General features: G+C 37.3%; 1 protein-coding gene across 21 annotated transcripts in view; it reads right to left on the reverse strand.

Annotated features, from left to right (window-relative positions):
• The window catches only part of PLSCR4 (phospholipid scramblase 4), a 56853-nt gene extending 38040 nt beyond the window's left edge, over positions 1 to 18813 (reverse strand). For 5 of the 21 annotated variants that reach the window (XM_054482810.2, XM_063662308.1, XM_063662307.1 and 2 more), the window contains exon 1: positions 18607 to 18810. The gene's annotated coding sequence lies outside the window, so the exon portion shown is untranslated. Of the gene's footprint in view, positions 1 to 2634; positions 2682 to 7439; positions 7563 to 8164; positions 8287 to 18199; positions 18285 to 18606 lie in introns of those variants that run through there. The other 16 variants (XM_063662311.1, XM_063662309.1, XM_063662306.1 and 13 more) reach the window with 8 other exon arrangements.
• Positions 18814 to 25463: the final 6650 nt, after the last annotated feature.

Consider the following 25463-nt stretch of genomic DNA (forward strand, 5'->3'; position numbering starts at 1 on the left):
TCTGGCTTTCTTCTTTTTGTTTAGGATCGCTTTGGCTATTTGCGCTCATTTTGTTCCATATGAATTTCAGAATCATATCTTTCTAATTTTGTGAAAAATGACATTGGTAGTTTGATAGGAATATCATTGAATCTGTACATTGCTTTGGGCAGTAGGGCCATTTTAATGGTATTGTTTCTTCCTATCCATGGGCATGGAATGTTTCTCCATGTTTTTATGTTATCTCTGATTTCTTTCAGCAGTGTTTTGTAATTCTCATTGTAGAAATCTTTCACCTCCACAGTTAGCTGTATTCCTAGATATTTTGTTCTTTTTGTAGCTATTGTGAATGGTATTGAATTCCTGATTTGGTTCCTGGTTTGGCCATTACTGATGTATAGAAATGCTACTGATTGTTTTACACTGATTTTGTATCCTGAAACTTTACTGAAGTTGTTTATCAGTTCTAGAAGCCTTTGGGCAAAGACTATGGCAGTTTCTAGGTACAGAATCAGATGATCTGTGAAGATAGTTTGACTTCCTCTCTTCCAGTTTGGAGTACATAGAGTCAGGTCTGCATATGGTAGGTACCCAATAAATATTGCCTAATGAGGTTTTTTACTGTGTGCAAACTTACGCTACATCCTTTAAGAAAATCTACATTACAAGCTTGAATTATGCTTCCACATCTCTGGCCATACTTTTGTTTCCCCGTATTTGACTACCTATGAATTCTGGATGATGATGTACCACAAGACTGATGAAGTTTACATACATCAATTTATTTGACAAAAACAACGCTTTATATTTTTAAGTTTCAATTATTTAAAAGCTTTTTTATCATTTGTTAATTTTCATGGGAGACAGTTCCTTTGAATTTACAAATTTTGTCACTTTTGCATTTATCTATATTATTTCATTGTTCTGCTAATAATATAGATTACAAAATATAATTCTCTCGGCCACATACTGTATTAGGAACCCTGCTATGTAGAAATAACTGGATATGTTAAATTATTTATAACACCAAACCACAACACTAGAAAAGGTAGGTAAAACAGTCATATTTCAAAATTTTTGAACAGATAACTGTTGTTATATTTCAATTTAAAGCTAACTTGAATGAGGCCCAACAGAAAATGGGGATTCTTATAAATGAAAATTTCTAATATTTTTTAGAGAAGTTTTAAGGCATTTTTTAAAGGAGCAGCTGGCTATAAAGATGTTAAGGATTACCTACTGATTAAGACTCCAAATGACCTGCTATATTTTAAACTCTCAGTTTCTTTAAGTTTTATATATGAATTACTAAACATCTCTGATGTGTCAGGAACTTCATATATGCTGACAGAGGTGAATATTATGGTTTCATTATACAGGCCAGGAAACAGAAGCCCACAGAGTTTAAGCAACCTGTTCAAGGTTATAGCTCTATAACCTGGAAAGTACAGTTCAAACAACCAGCATCAGAGGCCAACTTAGTATTCTACAAAACAAACCCTACTGAAAATTACCTTCTATATACTTGCTGCCTTCTCCTTCATACCCCATCACCCTCATGTTGCTTTCAAACTATCAAGCACACCTCACTACTATACCCTACAATGGGAAAGTAGGCTATTCTGCTGTGTTCTTTTTCAAATTCCACTCGGTAAGGGTTTTGAAATATATTTATAGTTTGAAGAGAAATTACCCATGAACTAAAAAACCCAAAAAACATAATAGGTCGTATGTTCCAGTTATGGATAACATGCAGTAAACTGATACCAACCTGTCTCTCCCACTAAATACAATTAATTAACCTAAACAGAATGAATGAACAGCTATTTGAAGACCCTGGAAATTAAAAAGTAGAAAGAAGATGAGACAGAAGACCAGAAAAAGTACAATCAAACCAGAGTAAGCTTCACATTTTTCTCTGGTATCCCTGGGCCAATACTGGTTCAAGGCATCCTGAAACATAGTAGTAGACACTAGATGCAGAGACAGCTCCAGGAGAAGCCCTCTACTTCTGGCTTGAGCACGGGAATGAGCATCCCTAAAGCTCAAAAACAGTTGGAAAATTCAGTTGGTTTTTTTTTATTTTTTTTATTTTCTCCATTCTGTCATGTCCCAGATCCTGGAAGTCTCACTGTGGAGACAGCAATACTTTTATCAGAGAAGGCCCACAGGTGTGGAAAACACTAAAGGAAAGAAATCTTCCTCTTGACACAAGGAGCTGTGGCTCCAAAAGTATGGGGTGCACCCTGTCACCTTTTTTCTCTCTCTGCCTTCCTGTGACTTGGCCTTGAATGCAAATGAATTTGGGGGACACACAGAGATGAAAAGGGTAAATAAAACCTCATTTTTTTTCTGGCTGAAAAACAAAATAGGAGAGACCCAGAAAATGGGTAAGTAGCAAAGAGATCATGGAGAAGATGCAGCTTGGGATTGTCCCTATAAAGTTGTTTATGAACTCCTCAGATAATCCAGGAGTAATGAATGCATGGATCTGATCCTAAGCATCTGATCCTAACAAAGACTTTAGAACTGATGCAAAAGAGATGACTGCTCAGGTCTCAGACTGGCCAAGGGTTGTGCACACACTAAAGAGATCTAAATATCATGGCAAAGACTTTGAATATTAAACTAACTGACATTGAAATCATAACTCACAAAAGGCTGGCCAGAACTTTTGGTCTCAATCCAAGTGGATCAACTGCCTGCCAAAACAATAAGAAAATCAATTAGCTCCATGGCATTTCGGTAAGACTCAGAATCTCATAAAATAATATGCAAAATGACTACAACACAATATAAAATTATAGTTCAAAAAGAACCAGAAAAACCTCCACTGATGTGGAAAAAGAAAACCCAAAGATGATGATATGGTTCAGCTCTGTGTCCCCACCCAAATCTCATGTTGAAATGTCATCCTCAATGCTGGAGGTTGGGCCTGGTGGGAGGTGATTGGGTGATGGGGGTGGTTTCTAATGGTTTAGCACCATCTCCCTAGTGCTGTGCTTGTGATGAGTTCTCGTGACATCTAGTTGTTTAAAAGTGTATGGCACCTTTCCCATCTCTCTTTTCCACCTGCTCCAGCCATGTGAAGTTCTGGCTCCCCATTTGCCTTCTGCCATGATTGTAAGTTTCCTGAGGCCTCCCCAGAAGACAAGCAGATTGCCAGCATCATGTTTCCTGTACAGCTTGTGGAACTGTGAACCAATTAAACTCTTTTTCTTTGTAAATTACTCAATCTCAGGTATTTTTTTACAGCAGTGCAAGAATGGACTGATACAGAAAACTGGTACCGAGGAGTGGGGGCATTGCTATAAAGATACCTGAAAATGTGTAAGCAGCTTTGGAACTGGGTAACAGGCAGAGGTTGAAACAGCTTGGAGGGCTCAGAAGAAAACAGGAAGATGAGGGAAATATTGAAACTTCCTAGAGACTTGTTAAATTGTTGTGACCAAATTGTTGATAGTGATATGGACAATGAAGTCCAGGATAACGCAGTCTCAGAGGGATTTAAATGACAGACTTCTTATTGGGAACTAGAGCAAAGGTACTTCTGTTCCTTAACAAAGCAATTGGCTGCACTGTGCCCCTGCCCTAGAGATCTGTGAGACTTTGAACTTGGGAATGATGATTTTGAGTAACTGGCAGAAGAAATTTCTAGGCAGCAAAACATCAAGAGGTGGCCTGGCTGCTTCTAATAACCTGTGCTCATATGTGTGAGCAAAGAAATGACCTAAAACTGGAACTTATATTTAAAAGGGAAGCAGAGCATGAAAGTTTGGAAAATTTGCAGCCTAGCCATGTAGTAGAAAAGAAAAACCCATTTTCAGGGGAGGAATTCAAGCAATATTGAGAAATTTGCATAACTAGAAGGAAGGAAATTACTACTAGCCAAGACAATGGGAAAAAATGCCTTGAAGGCATCTCAGAGACCTTGGAGGCAGCCCCTTCCATCATAGGACTGGAGGCTTAGGAGGTCCCCAGAGTCATCAATAAAATCAAAATGAGATAAAGAACAGAAAGGAGAGCAAGCATGCAAAAATTCATGTACTAAGCATATAAACAAAGAGACTGAGGTCAACAGAATAGTTAAATGCATTTTTTTTTAAATGACCCTGATATTGTTTGGCTGTGTCCCCACCCAAATCTCATCTTGAATTCCCAGGTGTTGTGGGAGGGACCCAGTGGGAAGTAACTGAATCGTGGGGGCAGGTCTTTTCTGTGCTGCTTTTCTGATAGTGAGTAAGTCTTATGAGATTTGATGGTTTCATAAGGGGAAGTTTCCCTACACAAGCTCTTCTCTTGGCCTGCCACCATCCACATAAGATGTGACTTGCTCCTCCTTGCCTTCACCATGACTGTGAGGTCTCCCCAGTCATGTGGAAGTAAGTCGTTAAACCGCTTTCTTTTGTAAATTGCCCCATCTCAGGTATGTCCTTATCAACAGCGTGAAAATGGACTAATACAGACTCAATTACATGCTCTCTAAAAGAAACTAACTTCAAATGAAATGATAAGGTAGAAAAAGATGAAAGAGAAAAGGGTTAAAGAAGAAAGGATAAGAAAGATATACCATGTATACACTAATAAGAATAAAGTTAGAATGTAAGACATATAGAAAACAAGCAGCAAAACATCTGATATAGTTCCTACCTTACCAGTAATTACCTTAAATGTAAATGGATTAAACAATCCAATCAAAAGGTAGAGACTGGCAGAATGGATTAAAAAAAGAAAAAAAAAAGGAAGAGAAAACATGATCCAACTATATGTCATATACAAGAGACACAATTTATAAAGACAAACAGGTCGAAAAAGGAAAGAGGTGTACTTTGTGTTAACCAAAGAAGAGCTGCAGTGGCTATACTAATCTTATACAAATAAAACTTTAAGACAAAAACTATTACTGAAGACTAAGAAGAATATTTCATAAAGAGAAGAAAAAAATTAATCTATCAGTAAGATATAACAATTATACATTTATGTGCACATCACAATATAGCCCGAAAATACACAATCAAAAACTGATGAAATTGATGAGAAATACACATACATTATGAACCAATTAGATCTATAATTATCTATGTAACACTAACTGACAATAGCAGAATAACTTATTTTCAAGTGCATATGAAACATTCTCCAAGATATAACATTCATTAGGCCATAACATGAGCCTCAATAAATTTTTAAAAACCGAAATCATATAAAATATTATCTGAACACAATGGAAAACTAAATTATAAATCAACAATAGAAAAAAGTTGAGGAAATTCAAAATATGTGGATATTAAACAACAGTCTCTTTAATAAGCAATGGGTTGGCAAAAAATCACAATGAAAATTCACAATGAAAAGACAAAAGGCCACAAACTTATGGAGTACAGCCAAAGCAATGTTTTGAGGCAAATTTATAGTTGTAAATAAAAATAATTTTAAAGAACAAAGCTCTTAAATAAATAATGTAATCTTCCTCTGTAAAATATGTCTTAAAGAGCAAATTAAAACCAAAGCAAGAAAAAGGAAAGAAATAAAAATTAGAGTAGGAATAAATAAAATAGAGAATAAAAAAGAAAATCAAAAAAGCTAAAAATTGTTGCTTTGAAAAGATCAAAACTGACAAACTTTTGGATACACTAATAAAGAAAAAGAAAGAGAAAAGATGCAAATTACCAAAATAATGAATGAAAAGAGCCATATTAATACTAACCTTACATTGAAAAGAAAAAAGGATTATAGGGGAATACTACAAACTACCATATGCCAATTAGATACAGTAGGTGAAATGCACAAATTCCTAGAAGACAGACACTACCAAAACTGACTCAAGAAGAAACAGGAAACCTGAATAGAACTGTAATAAGAGGCTAAATTAGTAACCAAAAAAACTTCCCACAAAAAAAAAAAAACCCCAGGTACAGATGATTTACTTGGGCATTCTACCAAATACTTAATAAGGAATGTATATCAACCCTTCGCAAACTCTTCTAAAACTTACTTTATTTCAGTATGACCCTTATATCAAAATCAGGTAAAGACAACACAACAAAACTACACTAATAACCATGAAGAATACTGACACAAAAATTCTCAACAAAATACTTGAAAACTGAATCCACAATACACCACAATACACCATGACCAAGTGGGATTTATTGTAGCAATAAAACGGTTTATCCAACAAAAAAAAAACTCAATCAATGAATATATCATGGTAATAAAATAAGGGACAAAAACCACGTAATCTCAATAGATGACAGAAAAAATATTCAAAAGAATCCAGTACTCTTTATTGATAAAAACAATAAACACTCAACAATCTAGAAATATAGAACTTTCTTAATCTGGTAAGAAACTTGTGAAGCACTCCACAGCTAATGTCGTACTCAACAGAGAAAGACTAAATGCTTTCCCTTAAGACCAAAACAAGACAAGAGTATGTACTGTTACTATTTCTTTTCAACATTGTACTGGATGTTCTAGCCAGGGTGATTAGGTTAGAAAAAAGAAATAAAGCCATCTGAAATAGAAATAAAGAAATGTGACATTTTTAAAGTCATATCAAAGTTTCTAAGGAATTCATTAAAAAGCAAGCATAAACAAGTTCATCAATGCAGCAGGATACAAGACCATTATACAAAGATCAGTTGTATTTCTATACCCTGGCAATGAACAATGCAGGAAATCAATTACATTTATAATAGTATCAAAAATAATAAAACACCTAGAAATAAATTTAATTAAAAAGTGCAAGACTTGTACACTGAAAACCATGAAATGTTGAAAGAATTAAAGAAGATCTAAATAAAAGATATCCCAAGTTCATCTTAATATTGTTAAGATAGCAATACTCCCCAAATTTATCTACAGATGAAACAAAATCACTATCAAAATACAAGTTGCCTTTTTCCGGAAACTAACAAGCTGAATACAAAGTTCTTATAGAAATAAAAGGGTCCCATAAAGGCCAAAACAATCTTGGAAGCAATGAAAAATGGAAAACTCAGACTTCCTGATTTGAAAACTTACTACAAATCTACAGCAATCAAAACAGTATGGTATTGGTCCAAAGAATAGACATATGGACCAAAGGAACAGAAATGAGAATCCAGAAACAAATCTTCGCATTTATGAGTAATTGATTTTTGACAAGGATACCAACAGGCGGAGGAACAGTCTTTTCAACAAATAGTGCTGAGACAACTGTATATCCACATACAAAAAAAAAACAAAAAAAACTTGGACCCCTACAATACCCAATACAAATAATTAATCAAAGTATATTATAAATTTAAATGCAGGCCAGATGCGGTGGCTAATGCCTGTAATCCCAGCACTTTGGGAGGCCAAGGGGAGGGGGGGGTGGATCACCTGAGGTTGGGAGTTCGAGACCAGCCTGACCAACATGGAGAAACTCCACTTCTACTAAAAATACAAAAACAGCTGAGCATGGTGGCACATACCTGTAATCCCAGCTACTTGGGAGGCTGAGGCAGGAGAATCACTTAAACCCGGGAGGTGGGGGTTGCTCCAAGCCGAGATTGCACCATTGCACTCCAGCCTGGGCAACAAGAGTGAAACTCCATCTCAAAAAAAGAAAAAAAAAAAAAACTTAAATGCAAAACATAAAGCTAATAAATGTTAGAAGAAAACACAGGAGTAAATTTTAATGACATTGGGTTAGTCAATGGTTTCACTGATATGACACCAATACTAAAAGCAACAAAAATAAATAAATAAATAAATTGGACTCATAAAAATTTAAAAGGTTTGTAGTTCAAAGGACATCATCAAGAAAATGAAAACGGAACCCACAGAATGAGATAAAATATTTTCAAACCATTTATCTGAGAGACTTTTGTCCAGAATAAAGAATACTCCAACACAAAAATAACGACATCTCAATTGAAAAATGGCCAAAGAATTTGCACATTTCTCCAAAGAAGATATATGAATAGCCAATAAGCACATAAAAATATTCTCAATATCACTGGTCATTAAAAAAAATGCGGATCAAAACTAATTAAGGCATTAAGGCCGGGCATAGTGGCTCATGCCAGTAATCTCAACACTTTGGGAGGCCAAGGTAGGAGGATTCCTCAAGGTTAGGAGTTAGAAACCCTGGGTAACATCATGAGACTATGTCTCTACAAAAAAATAAACATTAGCTGAGCAAGATGGCATGTACCCGTAGTCCCAGCTACAGGAGAGGCTGAGGTGGGAGGATTTCTTGAGACCAGGAGTTCGAGGCTGCACTGAGCTATGACTGTGTCTGCACACTGGCCTGGGCGACAGAGCAAGATCCTGTCTCTTAAAAAATAACAACAAAACTACAATTAGATACTCTTCACACCTAGTAGGATGACTATAATAAAAAATATAACAACAAGTTTTAGGAAAGATATGTAGATATCAAAACCTTCATATGTTGCTGAGGAATGTAAAATGTTAAAGCTGCTTTGAAAATCAGTCTGGCAGTTCCTCAAAAGGTTAAACATGGAGTTTCATTATGGTTAATACAGTTAACCATATCCTCTAGTAATTTCATTTCTAGGTATATACCTAAGAGAAATGAAAATAAATGCCTTCTCAAAAACATGTTCATAATAGCGTTACACATAATAGCCAACAAATAGAAACAACTCAAATATCCATCAATTGGTAAACTGATCAATTTTTAAACACCCCTACAATGAAATATGACTCAGCCATACAAAGTAATTTTGTATGGCTATACATGCTACATCCTGGACAAACCTTGAAGACATTACACTACTAGAAAGAAGTCAGTCACCAAAAAAACCATACAGTACATGATTCTACTAATGTGAACTATCCAGAATAGGCAAGTTTATAAAGGCATAAAGTAGATCTGTGGTTTCAAGAAGATGGGAAATGACTGTTATTGGGCATGGGTTTCTTTTTGGAATTATGAAATTATTCTAACATTAGATTGTGGTGATAGCTTCACAACTCTGAATATACTAAAAATCAATCAACTGTACACTTTGAATGGGTGAATTTTATGGTATGTGAATTATATCTCAACAAAGTCATTACAGAGAAAAAGAAAGCTGGAGTGGTTATATTAATATCTCACAAGTAGATTTCAGAGCAAAGAAAATTACCGGAGATAAGAAGGGCTATCACTTAAAAGTAAGAGACAATTTCTTAACAAGATACATCAATCCTAAGTGTGACTGATCCTAACAATGGAGCTTCAAAATACATGAAGCAAAAACTGGCAAAATTGAAAAAAATAAAGAGAAATCCACAGTTATAGTTGAGGACTTTTACACTCCATTCTTAGTAATCTATAAGAACAAGCAGAGGAAAAATCAGCAATGATACTGGCACAACTAGAGAGCATCATCAACCAACACTGACATTTGTAGGACACCTATCCAACAGCATTAGAATAACCATTATTTTCAACATACAGAATATTCACCCAGACAGACCACATTCTGGCTCATAAAACAAATCTTAAAATATTACAAAAAAATTAAAATCATACAGCTTGTTCTCTGACCATAATGTAATGAGCTAGGAATTACTAACCGCAAGATAACAGGAAATTCTCTAACCACATAAAAATAAAACAACACATTTCTACGTAATCTAAATCATAACCTGATAAATCAAATTGGGCCTAAAGCTGCCTCTGTAAGTAGCAGACTGCTACCTGATTTGAGGGTGTATTCTTGTAACAAGTAGCTGAGTCTCAGCCAATGACGGTAGCGGAGCTTCAGCCAATCACAGGCTGTCAACTGATCAGACCATATCCGCTGAAGGCAAATGCCTCATCACACCATGACCAAATAAAGCAAATACTAGGCTGGATCCAATCAACTGATTTATGTATGTCACTTCTTTCGTCTGTTTATGAATACTGCCTGCCCATGTTGCTGCGTGGAGCTCTCTGAAACTCTTCTGGCTCTGAGTGCTGCCTGATTCATGAATTGTTTTTTGCTGAGATAAACTCTGCTGAATTTGTGTAAAGTTTTTCTTTTAAGAATTTCACATGAGAAGTCAGATCTTGAAGCAAACTTCCAGTGATGCCAGGAGCACTGAGTGACCAAGTTAAGGTACCCAGCATGCCCAATGTACTCACTGCTCTTTTGCAGCAACTGGGGTCATGAGTGAGATTTTTTGAATCTAAGCTTCATGAACTTCTGATTTGAGCTGAGTTTGAACATTTTTTATCTACACTGGGTTTCAAAGTCATGACAGAAACAGGACTGAACCCAGTAGGGAGGCCTCAGGTATTTGACTGGGTCAGACATAAACTCAACTCAGTTAGTAGGTGGGAAAGGTTAATAAAAGACATGGAATCATGGGTTTATCTGGTCAAAGGTTGCTAGAACTTTGCCATCTGGAATTCTAGCCAACTTCACGTATAAAAACTAGAGACCCAGAACCTGTGCTTTTCGAGACGAATGGGAGAACCTTACCAAAAGTAACTTAGAATGGCTACAGTGGGAAAATTCCTTACAAAAGGCAAACAGACTTTACAGTTGTAAAGGCTACAGGGCCCAAGAGGATCCCAAAATAAAGAACCCTATGCCCCAAGATGTCTGCCTTTATGGTAAACACTCATGCAACTGGAAAATACATTGTCCACTTTTATACTAGCCATCTAATGGATCCACTACCTTTTGTCTGAACTGTTTCTCCACTAGAGGAAGCTCCCAAAGGCTTTAATTCCAAAACAATAACCCATCAATCTCTCAGGGAGGAAAAACAAATTCTGTGGTGGGGGTTTCAAATCAAACCTGAAAAGCTCCTAATTGACACTTGGACCATTTGCGGAAAAAAAATTTCTAAGAATAAGTTCTGTTATCTGTATTTCATCCTGCTTCTTCCATGGGAATCTCTCAATTGACTGAAACCCCTCTTCTCAAACTCCTGCTAACTATATGCTCTGCCAACTGTATACATCTCTTTTTTTTTTATTATACTTTAAGTTTTAGGGTACATGTGCACAACATGCAGGTTTGTTACATATACACATCTCTTTCTTATCATCATGATCCTGACTATGCTCCAAAACTCTTGAAAAACAAAAAAAATAGAAAGCAAAACAAAAACTGTTTTGTCATTTATTCTTGAAAACAAAGAAATGAACAAAAAGGATGAGCCAATCTCTAGCTTTAAGACAAGATTATAATATTCATGCAGAGTTCGGGCACATAAAATGCTGTATAGACTAAGCATCCCTAATCCAAAAGTCCAAAATCTGAAATGCTCAAAAATCCAAAACTTTCAGCACAAACATGATATCACAAGTGAAAGATAACGAGGACACTGTTAAAACTGCAAAGTGCCTATAGATGACATGGTGAAAATATGTGATGGGTTTACTGAAGGACTAGAAGAGCATTCATTCATCACAGAATAAGAAATTGTGTCAGTTTGTAAAATCAACAGAGACTTCTAAGACAAAAACCATTGTTAATGAGACAGATGACTCCAGAGGAAACATTTTGAAAAGTCATCCATCAGAATGCTTCCTCATTTGTAAAGAAAACACCTGCTGGTCACTTGGCTACTTCTGATATTTCTTCTCACTTAAAATGATAAAATTCAGTGAACAATAACCTTGTAATCAAAATACAGCATTGTAGGTAAAGAATGAAAGCCTGCCATTGCTTATTGGTGGCTTTCTGACACAGGCATTCTGGAGATACTACTGTGCTGCTTAGTTACCCTGAACACATTCTCTTTTGACTGTATTAATGATACATCCTATTTTTTACTGTTAAGCACTTATTTGTGAGTAATATAAGAAAATGATTACTTATCAGTGGCATAATGAATTTAGAGTCAGGAATGATGGTGACATCAAATAACCACAGATTGTCCACATGGGTGATTGAGATACTGATACCTTTGCTTTCTGATGGTTCAATGTACGTAAACGTTTCATACACAACATTATCAAAAATATTGTATAAAAGTATCTTCAGGCTGTGTTTAAAACATAATGGAACATGAATTTCATGTTTACTTGGGTCCCATTCTCAAGATACCTCATTATGTACATGCATGCCTTGTTTTATTGTGCTTTGCTATATTGTGATTCACAGATATTCCAGTTTTTTAAACAAACTGAGGGTTTGTGGCATCCTTGTATCGAGGAGTCTATCAGTGCCATTTTGTAGAACAGCAAGTTCTCAGTTTGTCTCTTTGTCACATTTTGGTAATTCTCACAATATTTCAGACTTTTTCATAACAATTAATCTGTTATGGTGATCTATGATCAGTGATCTTTGATGTTACTATTATAATTGTTTTGGGACCCCATGAACCATGCCTATATAAGATGGTGAACTTAATAAATGTTGTTGTGACTGCTCCACAGAGCAACTATTCTCCCATCTCCCTCCTTATGCTAGGACCTCCCTATTCCCTGAGACACAACAATATTGAAATTAGGCCAATTAATAAGCCTACAAATGCCTCTAAATATTCAAGTGAAAAGAAGGTTCGTGCATCTCACACTTTAAGTCAAAAAGCTGGAAAAGATTAAGCTTAATGAGAAAGGCATGCTGAAAGCAAAGACAGGCCAAAAGCTAGGCCTAGATTCCTCTGATGAATCTAGGCAATGTAAATTGAAAACTTTCTAAAAAGGATTCACCATTTTAGATACCATTAAGAACTTTTGTTATTCATGGGAGGAAGTCAAAACATAAATATTAACAGGAGCTTGGAAGAAGTTGATTCTAACCCTCCTGGATGATTTTGCGTGGTTCAAGACTCACTGGATGAAGTACCTGCAGATGTGAGAGAATAGCAAGAGAACTAAGAGTTAGAAGTGAAGCATGAAGATGTTACCGAATTGTTGCAGTCTCATGATAAAGCTTAAAAAGATCATTGCTTCTATGGATAAGGAAAGAAAACGGAAGCCATTTCCCAGATGATTTTAATATATTCCCTCCTGGCCCCACACACACCCCCTCAGTTACAGATCTATGAAATTTTACCCCATGCAGATAAAAACCTATCTGCTGTAGGAATCATAATACATTCAATCAAATGTTTACCAATATAAGACATATCTATTTTTTCTCAAATCTCATTTGTAAACCCAAGTAAATTTCCTCTATACCAAATTCAAAATAAATCCAAAATATGCCACATAATATTTTTAAGTGATACATTCTCATTTTCACAGAAGGAATGCAAAACGAAAATAGTAGTGATTGTAAACTACATAAATTCAAGCACAGGGTTGTTAAGTAAACACATTATAGTGAAACATTATGATAAAATAATTTTCCTTTAAAAATATAGTAACAAATAGTTTTGTAAAAATCATTAAATGTTTACATTCAAATGTTAAACATACAATCTGGATAATTATAATGATAGCAATGTTTTTAAAAAATATGGAAACTGGAGGAAATATGCTAAGATATAAACATTTCCTCTTTAAATTTTCTACAATAAATGTATAATAGATTATATAAACTGAGTTTTTAAAATAATTTTTAAAACCTGACAATGTACTCTCTTGTAGTGAATCTGTAACCAAAAAGACCTGCATGTTCATCAAAGATGAAATATTATGCACACCTTTCCAACTACGATCCTCTTTATAGACCTTAAGCCAAATTTCTTGGCTCCTGTGGTGGACTGTGTTGATTACTTTAATGGGTTTCCTGGCTATGGGGAACTGGATAGTTCAGTGGGCTCAATACGAGTGGATTAAAGTCCAATGACTGAAGGATTCAGTCATTTCTGTAGACATCTTGTAAACTTAATAAGTTTCTGTCACATGGGCTGAAATTAGAGAAACGAGTTAGTTCCAGGCTTGCACAAAAGATAAACCTAGGTCCACGTTGATAAAATATGCTGCAGCAGGAATGTCCCATAGATACACAGTATCTTCATTATAATTACATGTTAACATATATGTATTTAATTGTATCTTTGCATAAAATTAATTCTAGAAGAAACTTAGGGAGTGATTAGTGTTCAACAAATTAAAAGGGCAAAACCTAAGATTTTTATAGTGTTGTTTTTATAACCTATATCAATATATTTATTATTTGATTAACATCATGACTCCTTCAAAAGAAGAAGTGTACGGTAGAATATTTCATTCTTTTTAGCAAGTGTGAAGGATCTTGGAGGTTAGCTATTTGGCTTTAATATAAAATAAAAGATGAGATTAAATGAAAGCAAATTGATAGCCACAGTTCATACATAACCTTTATTAAACATACTAATTTAGTTCAAATTGTTTAAAGAGAATATCAGGTATCTCCTTTTTAGCTTTCAAGAGGGAAATGCTTTTGTTATTTAGAGTACAAAAATATCAGAACAATATTCTCATGATGTTTATGTAAGACATTAAGGAAACATTACCATGCCAAATATGATTACCAAGAACGCCTCATTGTGTCATTTTACAGCTAGTCTTTTAGTATTTAAAATTGTAGTAAAACAAGATGTCATGTTGCATAGTTAAGTCACTTCGATAAGAAACTTTACATTTATGAAAACAGACTTAAAAAATAGATGTTATGTGCAAACAAACACAAATATAATTCAAGGAGTCAGCAGTGCATAAACCTACATAATACATTTATACAAAAAAACCCCACCTACTCCAATTCCCATTTCCCATTTCAAAAGGCAACCACAGACATTAGATTTTTTTTCTTCCAAGAGATTTTCTTGGAAGCATATATAAACTAATATACACAGTTTTTATACAAATGGCAATTATCTATATACTTTTCTGTGTCTTTTTCTTTTCATTTATTAAAATGTCTTGATGTTAATTACATTTCAGTCCATATAACCTCATTCTTTTTAATGGCTGCAACATAATGTATTTAACTGGCTGCTTAATGACAACAAGTTAAATCGTTTCCAAATTTAGGCTACTACCAAAAATGCTGAAAAAAATATTTTCTTCCTGTGGATCTGTGCATTAAATTATTGGAAGCAGAACTGATGGATCAAAGTTTTGTACATTTTTAAAGATACTATCAAACTGCACTCTAAAGAATTTGAATCAATTTAGACCCCAGACAAAAAGTTACATTCCTAATACAGTATTTTATCAACATTTTTGTAGTTGTCAATCTGATAAGTAAAAAAAAAAAAATTGGTTTTATTTTCCATATATCTTATAATGAGGAGGCTGAGCCACTTTTATTATTTGTTTGAAAGCAATTTGCAACTGTTTCTGTGAACTGCCTGTTTGTCATTTGCTCATTTCTGTTAGCTTTTCATTTGTCCTCTTTATATGAAAGGTATTAAAATTTTATATTAAAATTACCTTTTCAAAACTTATCGTTTGTCTTCACTGCATTTTTGTCATGCAATTTTATTTTTGAGGCAGGGTCTGTTTCTGTTGCCCATGCCGGAGTGCAGTGGCATGATAATGGCTCACTGCAGCCTTGACTTCCCAGGCTCAATCAATCGTCCTGCCTCGGCCTCCTGAGCAGCTGGCACTACAGGTGGGTGCCACCATGTCTGGCTAATTTTTAAATTTTTTTAGAGGTGGGGTTTCGCCATGTTTCCCAGGCTGCTCTCAAACTCCTGGGCTAAAACAATCTGCCCACCCCTGCCTTTCAAAGTACTGTGATGACGGGCATGAGCCACTGCCACCCAGCCTTAGCATGCAATTAAAAACAATTTTTGTTGCAGTCCAACTTTAGATGTTTTTCTTTTTAAGGACTAGCATATCTATCTCTTTCATCCTGAATAATGAGTACTATAAAAATGAATTTTAGTACAATGCTGGTGAACATGAGTATGAACATTCCTGTATTTTTTGTTTATGAAAGTTAACTGGTTGTGAAATCCCTCAGGCAAAATTCTTCACTGCTGTGCTTGCAATAAACATCATAAACATCAATATTAAGGAAGGGGATTTTAAAGGAAGCAGCTGAAAGAGGACACTTATAAAAGACAAAAAATGAGAAAATATGAAAGGTTTTGTGAAATATATTTCTTCTGCAGTAAATCACAGCTAATATATTCAAGAAGGCAATTTTCTGTATAAATTACTAATCACTATCAATTTTTCCTTATACACACGCATACGTTATAGAAATGTGTAATACAACATCACTACTCATAATTCAGCCTATATTCCAAATTATTTACAAAAATATAATTACCACACTACACACACACACAGACACACACACACACAAACACACAGTGTTTCAACTTGTTGTTTCATTTTGTGTTTTAACTTTAACTTATGTTTTGGACATAATTCCAAATTAGAACATTTAGAGCTACAATGTTTTAAACTGTATATTACTCCACCTTTGAATATACCATACATTATGTAACCAATTCCCGATCAATGGCTACAGAGTTGTATCCATGTTTTCTACATTGTAAACAATCCTACTTTAAACATCTTTGACAGAGATTTTTATTTGTACACTTGGGAGCATGTTTTGCTGGATAAATTCCAGCTAAGTAAATGAACATTTGTAAATTTGAACAGCTTTAACCCTAAAACAGTTTCACCAATTCACATTTCCACTAAAAGTCTGTGAAATTATATTTTCCTCATTGCATTTTCAACAACACGTAAAGTTATCAGACTTTCAAAATTTGTAAAATTAATGCAAAAATTGATGTCTTACTTTATATATGTTTTGGATAATTAGTGTGGCTAACAGTATTCACTCTGCTTATTATTTGCATTTCTTTTGCTTTGAGTTAGACTCTTTTTATCCTTAACTAGGTCATTGATTTTGAAGGTCATTAATAAGATTTCTAGGTATATTAGCAAAATTACATATTTTTTTCTATTAACAATGTCCTCAGTTTGTATCTTTTTTGGGGGATGCAAATGTTAATAAAAATCATGTCCCTAAATGGGTCTAGGTTTTTGTATTATGCTTAGAAATGCTTTTCCCACATGCAATGTGCACAAATATCTATTCAGGCTTTCTTTTTTCCTTTTTAGGCTGCATATGTTTAGATTTAAACTAGACTACATTTGTCTATTAACAGTGAGGAAAAGTTCCAGTTTTATTATTAGGTTTCCCAAACAAATTCCCGCTTGTCCAAGCACATTCAATTAAATGTTATTTCTTCTTCCCCACCCACTGATTTAAAATGTATGCTTATCAAATGCCAGCTTTCCTTTTATTCTTCCATGTCTCTTCAGTTTCATTTACACATCCGGTAGTAGGTCTACTGCACTGTCTTTTAATAACCACAGTTTTGTAACACCTTTTATTATATGAAAAAGTCTCCACTATATATATGTGTATATGTGTAATATTAAATGTTAAAATTATAATATATAAAATAAGACATTATATATTTTGTATTTTATTATTTGTAATATATTATACATAACATTAATATGTTTGTTCTTCCACATGAGCTAAACGGTACAGTTAAAAACAGCAACAAAAATATTCAGTTAGGATTCTACTTATACGTTGTTTTAGAGAAATGGTATCTTTACCTAGAAGAATGTTATGTATTTTATTGGATTCTCATACATATCTTTTTATATCTTCTTAAAAATAATTTCTCAATTGTGTGTTATTTCATGCCAAACTGAATTTTACTTTGTTTTACTGTATTATCTAGTTTATGTATAAACATCAATTGATTTCTATAAATTAAGGATGATGCAATTGGAAACTTTGATAAATTCACTTATGCTTCCCATCAAATTTCAGTGTTTCCTATGGACATTAAGGTATACACTCACATCATGCATAAAGTGATAATATGTTCCCCTACCTGTTGTCACTCGCTCATAGAATTCACAACCATGTCACAGAGTGCAATGATTAGCATTCTTGTCTTTTTCAAATTTAATGGAAATGCTGCTAGTATTTCACAGCTATCCATGAGAGCAGATAGACAGATGGAGGTTGTGTTCTATTACTCTTACAGGAGAATGCAATTTAAATTAGGAAATCTACTCCCCTTTAAGCAGTATCAAGTTTGGTGCATTATATCTTCACAAGTACTTATTTTGGTGGCTCCATTCTAAATGCAATATAAAATTAGAAACTAAATTGTAGATCCTAAGAGAAGTTCAGGCCACAAAATAAAATTCTAAGTCTTTAAATATGAACGTTTTATTTTTAAAAACAAATCAAGCACAGCCCCAAATCGCCCCAGTTTGCCCAAATTGAAAATAGAGAGGGATTCTCTCCTGTCACCGCCTCCACTCGCCGAGCAATTAAAAAGTTACCATAAATAGCGTTTTTACCTGCGAGTGGCCTGGCCCGAGTCCGTGAGAGCCGCACCGTAGAAACGCCAGTCAGAGACCCATGAGAAACCCAATCAAGCGAGACCTGTCACGCAGAGCGAAACGAAAGTGCCGCCCCCGTGAAGTGCAGCCAGGACCCCCAACCCTGGGCAGGAAACTGCTAGCTCCCAAACCCTCTGCGTCTGCAGTGAAGACGCGCGCCCGACACCACGAAACTTCTGCAACCACCTGAGGATGCGACGCGAGCGCAGTGTCCGGGAACTGCTAGCGCAGGACGCCGCGCGACCTCCGCGCCTGCCCGCAGGCACCGCGGCCTCGGGCCTCCCCTGACGACGCCCTTGGCCCCGCACCCCGGGCGCCCGCGCCACACTGTCCTGCTCTGCGCCCGCCTGTCCAGCCCCACTCACCGCCTGCCCCGCAGAATGCTGGGCACCGGCGACGCCAGACGCCGGGTCTAGTTGTACTGACAGAGGAAAGGGAAAGGAGAGGAGGCAGGGAAGGGAGACGGAAGAGGATTTTTCAACTTATAAACAAAGTAAGCGCGCCGAAGGGAGGGCTAGGCGCGGGGTCCGGGGGCGGATCCGGCACGCCTGGACCCTCCTTCCCCGCGCGCGGCCGCCCCGTCTCGGACCCCGCCCAGCGCTGGGAGAGCCGCCAGCCCGCCGGAGCGTCTTCCTGGAAGAGGTGGGGCACCCTGAAGTCCGCTGAAACCTAAAAGCCGAGGGGGAGGAAGAAATGAAGAAAACAAGTTGTCACTACTCTAGTAAGAGTTGAAAGAAAAAATAAAAGCCAGCCCACGGTCACTTCCAATCAGAGGGGCAGGTTGCAGGGCCTGGGAAAAGGAGCTTTGTTCATAGATTACTGCGCCTAGAGAGAAAATGAAGAAACCCCTCTTTCTCAAGAGCCTTTTTTATTTTTTTATTTTTATTTTTGATACGGAGTCTCACTCTGTCGCCCAGGCTGGAGTGCAGTGGCGCGATCTCGGCTCACTGCAAGCTCCGCCTTCCAGGTTCACGCCATTCTCCTGCCTCAGCCTCCCTAGCAGCTGGGGCTACAGGCGCCCGCCACCACGCCAGGCTAATTTTTTGTATTTTTTAGTAGAGACGGGGTTTCACCTAGTTAGCCAGGATGGTCTCGATCTCCTGACCTCGTGATCTGCCCGCCTCGGCCTCCAAAAGTGCTGGGATTACAGGCGTGAGCCACTGCACCCGGCATCAAGCGCCTTTTTGATTTGTATTTGCGCCCACCCCCGGGTCCTTGGCTTGGTGATTTAGCTTTGGCAATACCGTGCTGGCTGGAAACACTTGGGCATGGGGCCCAGAAATTCTGTTTTCTTTTCCACAGAATTGGGGGAGGCCAATTTGATCTTGGAGGGAAGGTGGGAGGGACGCCAAGAAAGGGGAAAGGGAGCAGGTTGCCCATGTTTTCTGACATTGGGAGAAAAATGCCGTTTGCTTATTACTGTTAGGCACAAATACTTCTTTCAAACCAATGAGATTCAGTTCTGTGGTGGTGCTTGGAGAGAAGCACAATACACTGACAGGAAGTGGGAGAACTGAAGGTCCTCTGACCTTATAAAGAATCAGAACTGGACAGAAGTAAGTTTGACTAAGCTCTGAGGAGTACTTGGCAGAACTGCATTGTGAGAGAAGGTTGGAGAGGGGAAGGGATGTGGGAGTGGAGTTCTAGAATTTTATATTTTTCTTTGTGTGTTATTTGTTAATATTCATGTGAGAATAGATTTAAAAATTCATACTGTTCTTCTCAGTAATAATTACACAGAACATTTCTCAAATGCAGACATAGTGTTTTATTGAAAGCATAAAACAAAGAAACTGGTGGTGAAACTAAATTATAATAGCATGTGTTACTGTTGGGAGCAAGCCCCCCAAAATCTGGCCATAAACTGGCCCCAAGACTGGCCATAAACAAAATCTCTGCAGCACTGTAACATGTTCATAATGGCCCTAACGCTCAAGCTGGAAGGTTGTGGGTTTATGGGAATGAGGGTGAGGAACACCTGGCCCGCCCAGGGCGAAAACCGCTTAAAGGCATTGATTGTTAAGCCACAAACAATTAGCGATCTGTGTCTTAAGGGCGTGTTCCTGCTGCAGTTAATCCGGCCAGTCCCTTCGTTTCCCTTAAGGGATACTTTTAGTTAATTTAACATCTATAGAAACAATGCTAATGACTGGTTTGCTGTTAATACGTGGGTAAATCTCTGTTCGGGGGGTGTCAGCTCTGAAGGCTATGACACCCATGATTTCCCACTTCACACCTCTGTATTTCTGTGTGTGTGTCTTTAATTCCTCTAGCGCCGCTGGGTTAGGGTCTCCCCAACTGAGCTGGTCTCGGCATGTTACCTTTGTTTAAAATTTATGAAAGAGGCCAAGCAATTGAGCTTATGAATGTAAACATCCACAGTGTCCACATGAAAGATACCAAAAATTTCAAGAGCAAAACATGTCTTGTGAAACATATTGCTTTGAGGGATTAAAATAAAATCAAGTATGTCATATACCCCAAATCACAACTTTCAAGGGGAAGAAGAAGAACTCAATTTCCTGTCTTTCTGAAATTTCCTGATCTGATGACTTTCCAACCTGGACATTTCGAGGGATGACAAATTAACTACTTTTTATACTAATCCCATTTTAGTTGCTCTGTTGCTCCAAGTGTATTTCTTCGTGTTACTTCCTTTTCACTGGTTGTTCTTATGTTACCACAGTCTACTTAGAGTTAATAATGTACCACTTCACATAAAGTTAAGAAATTTATAATTACTTTACAGTTCCTCAATTGTATGTGCAAATGCTGTCAGATTTTACATACCCATTAATTATAGACTTTACACAACAAAATGTTTTAAGTTTTGCTTAACTGGTGCATTGTCTTTTACAGAAATTAAAAGAAGAAGAAAATAGCTTTTCTATATTTCCACATATACACAATTTCCTGTGCTCCTCGTTTTTTTTCTTGTAGATCTTAGTTTCACCTGTTATCACCTACCTTCAGGCTAGAGACTTTCCTTTAGTATTTCTTGTTATTTTTGAGACAGGGTCTCACTCTGGTTGCCTAGGCTGGAGTACAGTGGCACAACCTCAGCCCACTGCAGCCTCAACCTCCTGGGCTCAGGTGATTCTTCCACCTCAGCGTCCCAAGTAGCTGAGATTACCGGCACACGCCACCATGCCCAGCTAATTTTTTTTTTTTTTGGGAGACAAGATTTGGCTTTGTTACCTGGACTGGTCTAAAACTCCTGGATTCAAACAGTCTGCCTGCCTTGACCTACAAAAGTGCTGGGATACAGGTGTGAGCCACTATACCTAGTCCCTTTAGTATTTCTTGTAGTGCAGAACAGCTACAGACAAATTCTTTTTAGATTTTTTCAATCTAAAAATGTTTTTATTTTATATGAATTTTGTAATGATATTTTTACTGGTTATAGAATTCTGGGTGTACAGATTTTTTTTATTTTATTTCCCAAAATTTTGACCTCCATTTTTATCTGACAGAATGCATATTGTTGGTTTTAAGAATAACTTTTTATCATTGGTTTTTCTGCAGTTAGTCTATAATGTATGCTTCTTTCTGTATTCTACTGTGGTTTTTGAGTTTCATAGATACATAAGTAGATATTATTCACAAAATGAAAAACTTTCAGTCATTTCTTTACTGCACCATCCCCATTTCTCTCTCTTCTCCTTCTAGAAATTCAGTTCAATTAATTGTATGTTGGACCATATGATACTGACTCACAGCTCACCAAGACTTTATTTACATTTTTTTTATTTTTTTCTCTTTAAGTTAAATAATCTCTATGGATCCCTCTCAAAAATATGCTGACCCTTATTTCAATCTATTGTTAAGTCCATTACAGTATTAACACTTTTCAGTGCTAGTATTTCTATTTGGTTCATTCGTGCAGCTTCCATGTCTTTTGATGAGATTTCACATCTGTTCATTCAGTAAGACCATCATTTTCTTAACTTTTTAACTTATAATAACTGTCTGATAAGGTTTGGATCTGTGTCCCTCCCAAATTTCATGTTGAAATGTAATCCCCAGTGTTAAAGGTGGCCTGTTGGGATGTGTTTGGATTATAAGGGAGAATCTCCTGTGAATGGCTTAGTGCCACTGCCTTAGTGATGAGTGTGTTCTTGCTCTGGTAGTTCTTATGAGATCTGGTTATTTAAAAGAGTGTGTCCTCTCCCCTCTCTCTCTCACTCCAGCTCTTACCATTAATACACCTGCTCCCCGTTTGCCTTCTGCCATGATTATAAGCTTCTTGATGCCTCACCAGAGGCAGATGCTATCACTCTGCTTCCTGTACAGCCTGCAGAACCATGAGCCAATTAAACCTCTTTTCTTTATAAATTACCCAGTCTCAAGTATTCCTTTATAGCAATGCAAGAACACCCTAACATACTGTTTTACTACTTTATATCAACATGTGTTTCACCTTGTCATGTATTTCTATGGGCTGGTTTTTTTTTTTTTTTGGATGATGAGTCATGATTTTCTTTTTCTTACAATACATATTACTTTTTTATTATACACAGGGCATTACAAATAATATATCTGAGTTATGTCTTCTTCCTCTAAGGAGAAAGCATTCTCTGGCAGGCATTTAAGGGCTGATCACCTTTAACATCTGGAGCCATTGGTTTATACTTTAAGGCATGACTATTGAATACCTGAAGATTTTACTAGGCTCCTCTATCCTTTGTGTTACTCAGATTCCAAACAGTATTTCATTTGCTGTATACAGCAATTGAAATCTCTGTCCAGTCCTTTCAGCTGCTGCCTTCTGCTTTCTGCTGGCATCATTGGAGCATCCCCAATGGACACACAGTTCCACGGTCAGTCAAGGATTTGAGGACTTTTGATTGGCAGGTATTAATGTTATTGTCCCTGTGTCTCCCTACTTTCTGGGATTCCTCTTCATTTATAAGCACCCTGGTAGCCTGAAATCTCTACACCAATATCACAACTCAGTAATTCTGATGCATCCTACTTGAGTTCTAGCTACTTTACATCTGAGAACTGGGAGTACCCACAAGGAAAGTGTCTGTAAGCATGGGTCGTACTCAGTCATTGTAATTCCCTTCTTTACTAGTTGAATTAACACATTTTTGCATCACCACAAAAAAATACCTGAGGCTGGGTAATTTAAAAGAATAGTGATTTAGTTGGCTCGCAGTTCTGCAGCTTATACAGGAAGCATGGCACCTAAATCTGGTCTGCTTCTGGGGAGGACTCAGGGAGTTCTTACTCATGGACGAAGGCAAAGGAGGAGTAGGCATGTCACATGGGAAGAGAGAGAGCAAGAGGGAAAAAGGAAAGGTCCCAGACTCTTTTAAAGTCTTTCAGATCTCACATGAATTAATTGAGCAAAAACTCAGTTATCACCAAGGGGCTGGTCTAAACCATTCATCAGGGATCCATCCTCATCATGTAATCACCTCCCACCAGGCCCCACCTCTAATATTGGGAATCACATTTCAACAGGAGATTTTGAGGGGACAAACATCTAAACCATATGATTCTACTCCTTGCCCCTCAAAACTTATGTCCTTTTCAAATTTTAAAATACAATATTGCCTTCACAATAGTTCCCCAAAGTTATAACTTTTTCCAGTATTACTCAAAAGTCCCAAATTCCAAGTCACAAGTCCAAAGTTTCATATGGAGATGAGTTTTTTTTTCCACCTATGAACCAGTGAGATTAAAATCAAGCTATTAACCTACAAGATACTGTGGTGGTACAGGCATTGGGTAAACATTCCCATTCCAAAAGGGAGAAATTGGCCAAAAGAAAGGGGCAATAGGCCCCACACAAGTCTGCATCCCAACAGAGCAGTCATTAAATCTCAAAGCTCCAAAATCTCCTTTGACTCCATGTCCCACATCCAGGGCACACTGATACAAGTAGTGGGCTCCCAACACCTTGGGCAGCTCCACCTGTGTGGCGTTCCAGGGTGTAGCCCCCATGGCTGCTCTCATAGGTTGGAGTTGGTTGCCTGTTTTGGTTCCAGGATGAGGCTGCAAGCTGTCAGTGGCTCTACCATTCTAGGGTCTGAAGGCTGGCAGCCTCCTCCCCACAGCTCCATTAGGTAGTGCACTCGTGGGGACTCCGTGTGGGGGCTCCAACCCCACATTTCCCCTCTGTGCTGTCATATTAGAGATTCTCTGTGAGGACTCTGCCCCTGTAGCAGGCTCCTGCCAGGGCAGCCAGGCTTTCTTATACATCCTCTGAAATCGAGTGGAAAGCTGCCAAGTCTTCTTCAAACTTGCATGCTATGGGCCTGCATACTTAACACCACATGGATGCTGCCAAGACTTATGGCTTATGCCCTCCAAAGCAGTGGCTCAAGCTATGCCAGAGGCTCTTTGAACTCTAGCAGCTGGAGAGGCCAGGATTTGGGGAACAATGTCCAGAGGCTGCACAGGGCAGCAGGGCCATGAGCCTGCTCCACTAAACAATTTTTTCTGCCTGGGCCTCTGGACCTTTGATGGGAGGGTCTACCTTAGAGATTTCTCAAATGCCTGCTAGATCTTTTCCTCATTGTCTTGGATATTAGCACTTGGTTCCCTTTTAGTCATGCTAATCTCTCTAACAAGTTGCTGCTCTGCAACCTGCATATGTTTCTCTCTTGAAAATGCCTTTCCCTTTTTAGCCACATGGCCAGGTTCTGAATTTTCCAAATTTTTAAACTTTGCTTCCCTTTTATATTTAAGTTCCAACTTTAAGTCACTTCTTTGCTCCAGTACCTGATGGTAAACTGTTAGAAGCAGCCAGACCACATCTTGAATGCTTTGCTGCTTAGAAATTTCTTCCACCAGATATCCTAGGTCGTTACTCTTGAGTTCAAACTTCCACCGAACCCTAAGTCATGGACACACTGCAGCTAAGTTCTTTGCGAGGGCATAACAGGGGCTACCTTCACTCCTGTTCCCAATAAATTCCTCATTTCCATCTGAGACCTCCTCAGTCTGGACTTCACTGTCCATATTTTAATCAGCATTTTGATTGCAGCCATTTCACCTTTTAAGAAGTTCCAAACTTCCCCTCATCTTTCTGTCTTGTTCTGAACCCTCTAAACTCTTCCAGCCTCTGCCCATTACCTAGTTCCAAAGCCATTTCCACATTTTCAGGTATCTTTATAGCAACACTCCACTGCTGGGACCAATAGTCTGTATCAACATGATGTTTTTGTGTTGCTCCAAAGACATATCTGAAGCTGGCTAAATTATAAAGAAA

Source organism: Pongo pygmaeus, chromosome 2 (assembly GCF_028885625.2).
Source record: "Pongo pygmaeus isolate AG05252 chromosome 2, NHGRI_mPonPyg2-v2.0_pri, whole genome shotgun sequence".
NCBI lineage: Eukaryota > Metazoa > Chordata > Mammalia > Primates > Hominidae > Pongo > Pongo pygmaeus.